Source organism: Staurois parvus, unplaced genomic scaffold, assembly GCF_062004578.1.
Source record: "Staurois parvus isolate SC_StPar_1 unplaced genomic scaffold, SC_StPar_1.0 ptg000005l, whole genome shotgun sequence".
NCBI classification, from domain to species: Eukaryota; Metazoa; Chordata; class Amphibia; order Anura; family Ranidae; genus Staurois; species Staurois parvus.
Window position 1 is genome coordinate 4,173,170 of NW_028317801.1, and position 11,069 is coordinate 4,184,238.

An 11,069-nucleotide genomic window follows, 5' to 3' on the forward strand; every position below is an offset into this window, starting at 1 on the left:
ATTAATATCGTGTCATAATAAAAAAAAAAATAAATACATAAAAAAAAAATATATATATATATATATAGAAAGAAAGAAAGAAAGATTGATTGATTTAGATATATAGTAGGATCATGAATCAGGTGGATTGATACAAAATATTTTCTTGCCTTAACTAATTAAATATTGTTTATAAACTAGTTTTTGATAACAAGGTGTACTATACAAATGATACTAATTTTAAATATATATATATATATATATCGTTGCTGCTTTACTTTAGAATACTGTCCATAAATTACTCAAAGGGCTTATTTATTAGGGCTTATTTAAGTTATAGAGAATGCTTAGTGAATAAAGTGCTCACTTAAATTTTCCAATTGTGCAGTAAAAAAATAAAAATAAAAAAAATAATATTTTATAATATTATTATAATATTATTATATTATAAATATTAAATAATATATATAATTTTTTCATTGATGTGCATATGATTGGGTATTCAAAGTGAGCACCACTGCATGTTAATACAGGAAGAAAATATTCACTATGTCTTTAGTAAATCAACCCTGTGTATGTTACATAGGCATATTTTGTTGAGATATAGATTTGAATGATATATAAGATATGGACCATGTGCTAACAAGGAGAAAAAACAGAAGTCCACCTTATTCAGTAATCTCTCTGTGGCTTAAATACTCTGTGTATAAGCAGCTGATCCATTGTGAAGTTACTGTACTTAGAAACTTTTTAGTGTTTTGATGTCAGTGCTGCAAAAGGTAGCAGAATGATTCCAGCAATGAACCAGGCTGCACAATGACCAAGAAAAGAGGCCAGTGAGAAAGCGCCTTTGGAAACAAAAGAATGGATTTCTGTTCCCATTTGAAGAGGTAACTCACCCCCCTTCACCTCAGCCCTCTCCACACACTCTCCTAGAACAATGCAGGGATCACTTCCTATGTACCATATGATAGAAACAAATAAGCAAGCACATGAGCGGTGCTGCAAACACAGAAAATAGATAAGACATTGATCACAAGGCGTTTTCTATGCAGTCCAGAGACTCAGTCACTGCTAAAAAAGAAAGTGGTGGGGATTTGTACTGCTTGTCAATTGACTGCCACATTCAGGGAGGGAATGCAGTCAAGATCTAGTTGTGAGCTGTACTTTCTCATCTTTAAAAGTCATTTTCCTCCCCCTGTCCTCAGTATCCAGATCACTTTCCTGCCAAGTCCCCCCTGTTCCTCACACAGAATGTCATCTAGCTTTTTGGCAAAGTCTACAAACTGTGCAGAATGCAGACACTGGGGCTGTGAGCTCAGGCAAGACTTGTCACTGTGCTCCTCCATGCAGGATCTTTTTCCTAAAAAAAAAAGACACAAACCAGGTAATTATTTATAATGCTGCCTCTGCTCTATAGATCACAAGTCCCCATCTTTGGCAATTCAAATACCACTTTCAGATACAGCCAAGAGCCACACTAATGTGGAAAAACTGTAATATATTGTGCTGAACCAAAATAAATCAGTGATATCAGACATTTTTTGAGTGTGATAGCCTCTCTTTTCTTTTGCTTTTTGTGTAATAATATTTGTTATTTAACAACCAGTCTACCCAGAGCTGATCTTTCTGATTTGGGTAGACCTTAAATCACCTACTAATTGGGGATTATTTATTAAAGGAATAGAGACTGTTAATTTAATGTTAACTGACTTTAATAAATTAGATGATGCTTGTGCTCTCATTAATCAACCAATCATGTGCTAGCTAAATCCTCATACATGATTGGACATTGAAAGTGAATGTAGGTTCACCTTATTTACTAACATTCATTTTGCTAAGTTAGTGACCTTTGCTTCTTCAGTAATTCAACTTCATTAATTTTTTATATCTTACAGGGACTAGACACAAAATCTCCCTTGTCAAAGTTCACAACACTCGGGAGCTGCTGTGGAGTCACACTCCTTTTGCTGCAGCTAAGTCTTGCTTGTTCTAATGCATTCTTCAGAAAGTAAATTAAAGTAAAAATCCAACAGGAATAGGAAGAAACCTATGGGTTGTGGCTGGTGCACAGATTTTTAGGAGAGATTTCACTGATGGCAGGTGGGTGATTGGCCTATCAGCACCCATCCATAAGAGAAATGTCAGGTTTTGTGTGGACCAAACCTTGAATTATAATATGAATGACATAAATGACAATATTACAATTAAATTGTCATAAAAAAAGAAGAAAAAGAGTAGATTTTACTGGTACTAGGTAGGCCACAATTATGCTCCCAGGGTTGGTGGATAACAACTACTATCCCTGCCTGGTATTCTGAAGTGGCATTTAAGTTGCTCTCTGCTGATTCCAAGAAAAGGTCCGGAAGAAGCACTGTACATGAAACGCGTTGATTCCTTGGATTACTCACATTTAAGTATATTCATGTAAATTGTATATTTGTGAACAAATGATCATGGGAGATGAGACTTTATAATTGGGATTTGTTTCCCTCTTTGATTTTAATTTTTGTATGTTTTAATCAATGTAATAACAGTGGATAACTATTTTATATAACTGTGGACTCCATAGTACCAGTAAAGTCTGTTCTTTTTCTTCTTTTTTGATGTGCATTATTAGGATGTGGTATGCAATATGGCAGCATTTTCTCTAATACAATTAAACGTATCACTTAGAAAGCCTTTGCTTTTTTTATGCACATGAAGATGGGTGCTGAGTATCTGCCAGCAGTCACATCAAAGACAACTGAGAATTTCTTGTAGCCCTCTAACCACTTTTTGTGGATCCCCGTTCAGGAGAGGTGGCTATAAAGAGTCAAATAATATGGAAAACTGTGCCACAACTGTACCATATGCATCTGTATCTCCAGAAATTGGACAAGTCCTATTATGTCTGCTGAAAAAATTTAGGTAGACACAGATGAGTTGGAGGTCTGCTCTACTACCTCACAAGGGTTCATTTTCAAAAGGGGTGCATTTTTTAATTTAGCACACTAAGCTATGTTTATTTCAAACATTCAGTCAGTTGCAGCTTTTTTTATATTCCCTTTGATGTGATTGGGTGTTCAGAGTGACCATAGGTTTACTTGGTTCAGAGAAAGATGTACTGCTTTAGTAAATCATACCCATAGACTGCAATGAGGTGATTGCCCAACATAATAATGAATAATGTGTGTATATGGGCAATCAGATCTCTGTGTGTAAGTCGGTACAAAGGACAGCATTGTTTTGCATATGCAGAAACTCATAGCAGCTAATCAGATACCAAATACCACTTATCCAACATCAAATAGCTGAATCTGATTGCATGCAATGGGTTACTGCTGAATAAGCCTGTTTGACTTACTCTTGGCAAGCTGGAACTTGCACTTTTGGGTTAAACCTTGGTTATGAACATGGTCAGTGAAGCATTGCAGCCCTTGGCATGGCAAGTGCTCATAAAACAGAGATCCTTGCTATCCTACCTTATTGTAATAACATTTAGTGAAGTCCTAAAATAGCGATTCAATATTGCTATTGTGGATGGTTTTAAACTTGCATGAGTTGCTAGTTCATGAGCGCTGCTTTCATTTTAGTCTGTGAAAGTATAACACCTTATATACCCTATTATGTCTCTCATAACTAAAGGGGATGTATGGTGTAGTTCTGGGAGAACATTTTTCGAGTTATCAAATCCAGTCTACATGCTTCCACTTCTATATCCTTCTTATAATAAATATAGTGATTTGTAGAGAGCTCTCATTGGCTCAGTACAATTACTCTGTCTCCCTCATTGTCAATTGGCAAGGTATCAGCTGTTTAGGAAATATGTTTTTTTCAGTTTGTAGGTTTACCCATAGGGTTCGATTTACCAAAGGAGAAGACGTTTACTTAGATAAGTGAATTTTTTTGCTTTGAAAAGCGAATGCTCACTTTGCAAACTGAACTATAAAAAATAAGTTATAGATGTGTTTACTGGGAATACTCAATCAAGTACAATGGAAATAAAACAAAAATCTGGATTTTTTTTTCCTAGCATGTGATTGGTAATTGAAGTAAACACAGCTTCATCATTGTTATGAAGAGAAATGGTTATATTTAATTAATGAATCAGCCTCATAGACTGTGATAAGGAGAAATAAAGCACATCAACTGTGTAGCATTGCAAAGCAGGAAGCATATCCTTCAATAGTATTGATCAAGTATGGTTACCGCCATATGCATATATAATATAAAATTATATTTATATATATCAATTATATTTATAATTATAACAATTATTAAATCATGCTGATCTTTTAATTTTTTTTTCAAAACCTTAGATATTCCCTTTAAATTGTGTTTTGTCTGACTTATAAAACAGCAAAAAAGTGGATCTGCTGCCACTAAGACGCAATCAGGTGCTGGGTTTTAATTTCTGCACTACACAAATAACAGTTGGTATTTAATTAGCATGAGCAACTATAGCGAAAGTAACACTGGCCATCAATACTTTATAATGGATCTCCCATTGTACATTGACATTTGCAGCCATTTAACACACCAAAAGTATAAGTAAACATATATTTTATTGCCTTCTAATATTAAAATATGTTATTCTAAAGCAAGATCCCAATATTGTAGAGCTGACTGAAATCCGCCTTTGATAATTGGTGCCAGAAAATGCAACTGAAGATCCTTAGCATTGTCAAATTTGGATGGATTTGATGGTTGAGAAACAAATAATCAGACATGTATAAGTTTAGTTATTCTCAACATGCATATCCACTGTTCAGTGTTGGGATATCTTCTCTGCGCTGCCTATGAGACAGTAGGAATAGAACATGAAACATTCCAACCTGCTAGGCTGATGCTGGTCTACTGCAAGTCACTGATTTGTTTAACTGCACTTCTTATATAAAAAAAAGATTGTCACGTAATAGCTCTGATATGGTATATGGCAGGAATTACAATAATTGTTCAGTGCCAGATTACCAAGTAGGTAGAGTGGGCACTGGCCTATGGGTTTAAGGGCCCCGTGACAATGGATCAATATAATATTGTTTTGATCTATAAAGAAAATTACAATGAAGCTTTCCTAAATTGTTTAGAATAGATATAAAATAAATTAATCAACTCAAAGAAATAAAAACTTCACATTAAACACTCTATAGAGAAAATTCTGTATTAATGTATTATACCCAATAACAAATTAAAGTACACAAACCACATTAGGTTCACATTACAGTTTGTCTCTTCTTTCAGCTGTCAGTTTGTAAAACTTTTTGGTGTAACCTACATACATGTAATGTACAGTAGTGATAGTCATCTTCATTTAGCAACCAAAGTACACACTACTTAGTTCAATGTTATCCCACTAGAGCGTACACGAGAAACCTCCAGAAACCTGAGAGGGGGGCCTCAAGGTTTTGATTGCCTAGGGGCCTCCACAGAGTTTAATCCGGCACTGCTATTGTGTTTACCAGAATTGCCACTTTCTTGAGTAGTAATTTTGACGATAGTGGAACTTCCAGGGTTAGAACCTTGGCTGTATAGCCAGTGAATTTTCAACCCACTCATAATTGCTGCTAATAAAGTACACATCACATTCTGCTCCTTTGTTTCCTCGTCCTTTACTCATCTCCAGGACTTCTCCAGAGCCTCTCCTATTTTCTGGAACTCTCTGCCCCCATCTGTCCAGCTATCTCCTACTCTGTCCACTTTTAGATGATCCCTGAAAACTCATCTCTTAGGGAAGCCTACTCCACCTTCACCTAACAACTGAATCTTTTAATTCTCACATCAGCTCATCCCTCACAGTTATTAACTTTTGTTCCACTTACCCCTCCATAATCAGATTGTAAGCTCTCAAGAGCAGGGCCCTCCTTACCCTCTTGTACTGATTTGTATTGTAAGTGTACTATCTACCTTTATAATGCAAAATTCTGTGCAAACTGTTGGTGCTATATAAATTCTGTATAGTAATACAGCAGTAATAATAATGATTGTGCAGACATAAGCTGTCTTTGCTGCCTTTACATATAAAGGGTTCATCTAAAATGCCCTACACAGATATCAAATGAAAAGGATTTTTCTGAGGGTCTGAGAGACCTTCTTATCCAATCAGAATTCTTTGTGTATTGTATGAGCACACCTCCATACCTCCAGGTTATAAATCTTTACTATGAATCACAGCTGATCTAAGCTATAGCCTATTTGAGAACAATTAAAACATGAAATTGTGTTGTTAGATAATAAGAGACCCCAGTGACCATGGTCTGCAGCATACATTTACTTGGTGACCTTAAACCAAATTGTTCAGTCAATCAGGTTCACTTATCAAAAATCTACAGTATAATGTGGAAAATGTCCTGAACACCCAGGACAATTCAGGTGTGCAATATTGAACTGGACAGAGGACACTAATGAATTCTGTTAAAGTACACTAAGGGATCCAGTTATGATTTTATTCATGACAGTCTAACAGGACTAACATTCACTGTCACATAAAATTTTACAGACGTGGGATATTTAGCTATGCCGTTAAAGAAAAATTCAGTAATAAAGCAGTGCAGAGAGTGTAACAATATAACCCATAGGAACCAATCCTATGTCACCTTTCATCAACTATGAGCAGTCAGAGCAATGAAGATTTCTGACTGGTTGGATTGTGATCTACAATTTGCATATGGCTGATGGCTTGTTCTATATACTCTGAAGGCGGATGGACATAGACACACAATGTGATGAATATATATATTAAAATATCTAAAACCAAAACTGTAATATATTGCAGCTTACCAATCATTACAATTGGTGGCTGCATTCGTTTTCTTTTTTTCTTTCCTTTATATTTAACTGTTGATCCAGCCAGCAAGTCTGTTTATTTTCAACTTCCTTTGACAGAGCTGGCTGTGCAGCAAAAGTGGCAGTTACAGGATTGAAACAAACCACTTAACAATGACAGATATGCCTACAATGATCCATTTATATAAAACCTTTGTTTCTGTAAAGGCTCAACAAATGTTAGCTGGAAGACTGCTTTAATTTGTTAGTCAAGTCAGTCTATTTTTGCTGGTGCTACCCTCTCCATTAACAATGCTGCTGTCCAAGGTATGACCATGTCGCTCCTCCATGGAATGGAGACACCCTAAAGTTGGGTACATATTATATGAAATTCAATACATGGGTGGTCCTGTTGGCCAACTACTACCAACATCCATGGGTTGAAAAGTGGAAGAAGCCTGGTGTAAAATTGTTGGCTGAACAGTGGCTGCATCCAATTAAATGCAGCTTCTGTTCAGGTATTCTGGCAGGTGCCAGCTGAGGCTGTCACAAATACAATAGCTGCAATGGGAGATTCCTCCATTTGCACTGTATAGCATGGATGGAGGAATCTGTTAGATTATTTTCATTCAGCCTACAGATTGAAAAAAAATAATCTATGTGTGTGAGCTTAAGACAGGCAGTGTGTTATTGGCTGGATCACAAGATGAAAATACATTTTAAAAGCCTAAAAAATGAATACAGCCAACAGATGATTGATAAGCTGCAACATATTACACAATTATTTGGGATTTGGATATTCTTTAAAGCGATTCTAAAGGTTGTTTTTTTTTTTAAGCTAACAAACATGCTACACATACCTGATGTGTAGCAATAGTGGTGTGAACCTCCTGCGCTCACAATAATATTAAATAATAATAATAATTAAAAGCAAGAAGCTGCCAACATTAAATCATATATCTAATGATCCTTAAAGCTAAAATGTAAAAAAATGTGGCGCTAATCACTAGCAAATCAAAATACAACAATGTGCAAAAATTATATATCCCCTCAATTATAAGTGAATAAACGTGTCTATTATATAGCCTCGTGCTTATAAACACACAAAAAAACTCCTATAGTGATGGTGAAAAACAGTCCTAATGACTGATAATACTGCGTGTTTTACCAAATATACATAGACATATAAGATGCACTTAGTATATGTATATATATATATATACACACACCTACACAAATCTCATAAAGTGAGTAAAAACAACCTTGTGTGCAAAAGTGAACTCAAATTAGTGCAATAATATACACACAATAATAAATTTTCATGCGTTTTTAAAAGTCCAACTTTCAATAATCATACTCCAGTGAACAAAATAACTCGTGCTGATATCCGTGTGAAAAAAACGTGAGTTGATAGCTGTATAAGAAATCATCCGATCACCGGCTGAATGAGCCTCTCACCTTACAGACTCGACCCTTGCGAGTCAAAGCGTTTTTATAGGATCCCTCTCACAGATCCTCCAGGTTAGTATCACTCCAAATGACAGCTCCCAATATATGCGGATCTCCCTCTAGGGATCAGGACTCCAATAATAACTCCTTCTCCAGGCAGGATCACATACTGCGCTAACCACTCACATGTAACATAAACACAAAACTCCCATAGCGTAATATGTTTATTGCCAAAGTGTGGTAAAATAGAATGCGCACTTACATTAGTATAAATCAAGGCTCCTACCACATGCATTTGGATGTTATCTGCATGGGTGTACAGGGCCCTGAGGAAGTCACATGGTACTGTGACGCAACGCGTAGGCCCGACGTAGTGACGTATTTCCGGCGTGGTGGCCATCTTGGTACACCTTTTCTTACCCTGTACACCCATGCACGGAGCCACGGCCATGCCCTCTCCTCATTGGCTGACTGGCTGTGATTGACAGCAACGGGAGCCAATAGCTCCCACTTGCTGTCTCAGCCAATGTGAAGACAGAGACCCGAGACAGCTGAGACTTTTATTCACATTGCTGGATCGTGATGAGGCTCAGGGTAAGTATTGAGGGGGCTAGGGGAACTGCTGAATGCAGAAGTTTTTTTTACCTTCATGCATAGAATGCAAGAAGGTAAAAAACCTTGAATCTTTAGAGCCACTTTAGGCTCACCTGAGTATTCGCATTCATATGAATAGAAATGGCATAGGAAGGAAGGAGGCTGCATATCCCAAGACAGAACAATATTGATTAGGATTGTGGTTGTGCATAGGGTTTATGAACTTGTCAAAGATGTCAGATCAGGCGACTGGAATGACATGTTTATGGATATCTGTAAATGGTGATATCTAAAGAAATAAGTTGGTATATAGTACTGTTAAATGAAGTACATTGAATGTTAAATCTAGTCTAGGGGTTTATTCAACAAGGTAGAACAAAGACCAACAATAATATGGCAAGCACTGCACTACATATTGACAAAATTAAAATTAATAATAAAATGATACAACTGCACCCTCCGGCCACTTCATTAGGTACACCTTGCTACCCATTGTGGTCTTCTGCTGCTGTAGCCCATTCCATCTGCTTCAAGGTTTGACGTGTTGTTCATTCAGAGATGGCATTCTACAGACCTTGGTTGTAACGAGTGGCTATTTAAGTTACTGTTTCCTTTCTATCATCTTGAACCAGACTGCCCATTCTCCTCTGACATCAACAAGGCATTTTCCTCCACACAACTGCCGCTCACTGAATATTTTCTTTTTTTAGAACCATTCTCTGTAAACCCTAGAGATGGTTGTGCATGAAAATCCCAGTAGATCAGCAGTTTTTCAAAATACTCAGAGAGAGTCTGGCACAGGGGCGGACTGACCATTTAGCCACTTGGGCACTGCCCGAGGGCCCGGGGTCAGTAGGGGGCCCCATGCGATGCCCCTGGTACCTTTCATAGGCTTTTTTAGGTGTGGTTTGAGTGTGGGCGAGGACACAGGGGCCCCATGATTTCCTATTGCCTGGGGGCCCCATGAGTTGTCAGTCCGCCCCTGGTCTGGCACCAACAACCATGCCACATTCAAAGTCACTTAAATCCCCTTTCTTCCCCATTCTGATGCTAGGTTTGAACTTCAGCAACCACGTCTAGATGCCTAAATGTATTAAGTTGCTGCCATGTGATTGGCTGATTAGCAATTTGTATTACCAAACAATTGGGTTTACCTAAAAAAGTGATCAGCGAGAGCATATCAGATCAAAAACTGAACAGCCATTATGGATTAAATGGATAGCCATAGAGATAATGGAACCATGACCCCATGCACCTTTTTTTCCAGCATGCTAAACGCATGCTGTAGTCAAAAAGCCTGCTTATTATCGTTTGCAATAAGAGTGTTTGTAAAGGTAATATTTTTTTCAGTTTTGGGTGGAATGGGGAAGGGTTAGAACTACTGCTAAGTTTTTATTGGAGTCTGTGTCCTAGGAAAATTAACCCTCTATTTGCCTGGACACTTTTGTCACTAAGACAGAATATGAGGGGAAAACCGAAATTATAATGGGAGAAAAAGGGGCAAATCTTCCAATGGGGGACAAATGTTTTTGAGACATCTGATTAGGATGGGAATGCCCATCACTTTACTAGAACATCCTGTCGTTTCTCCAAGACAGGAAGTAAAAGGATATATTTCCAGCAAGACACAGGCAGAAAAAATAACTGCCCGATTCAACTGAAAAAAGAAAAACTAGCTATAAGTACACTTTAGGCTAGGTATCCTCACAGCGTAATTCTATTAGCAGGATTTTACAACAAGAGCCTGTAGGCACATAACTTTTGGCACACGTAGTAACACCCTTTTGCTAGGATCAGTTTACAAATATTTTGTTTTTCTGGTCCTAATGTGATACTTTGTATATAACCTTATTTAAGAAGATTACTTGTACTGATAATGGGAAAATGTGTGCCCAACAACCATACAGGGAAAAGCTGACCAATTTTACTCTGCTGCCTTTAGGCACATGCCTATTGTCCTAATTATAAATTCACCCTGCTTTTAAGGTTTGGTGAATTTTATTATGAATTCGTTGTAATTGCAGACTTTTCACCTAATATGTATGTTTGAATCAAGCACAATGTACACACCAGCTCTTGACTACTGGACGATTTTTAAAGTGAAAATGGGAGGAAAGAAATATGGGATCCTTATTGCTGACATGATTTTTAAGGTACCGGCTCCAGGGCTGTCACCCTGATCCATGCTTTTTCACCAATTAACCTGGCTAGGAGCAAGCATGCAATCACTAAAGGCTTGAAATTCCCACCAAAACTCCTGTTTTACATGCTTACTTCAGGTTATTGACTTTAATATTGATTTA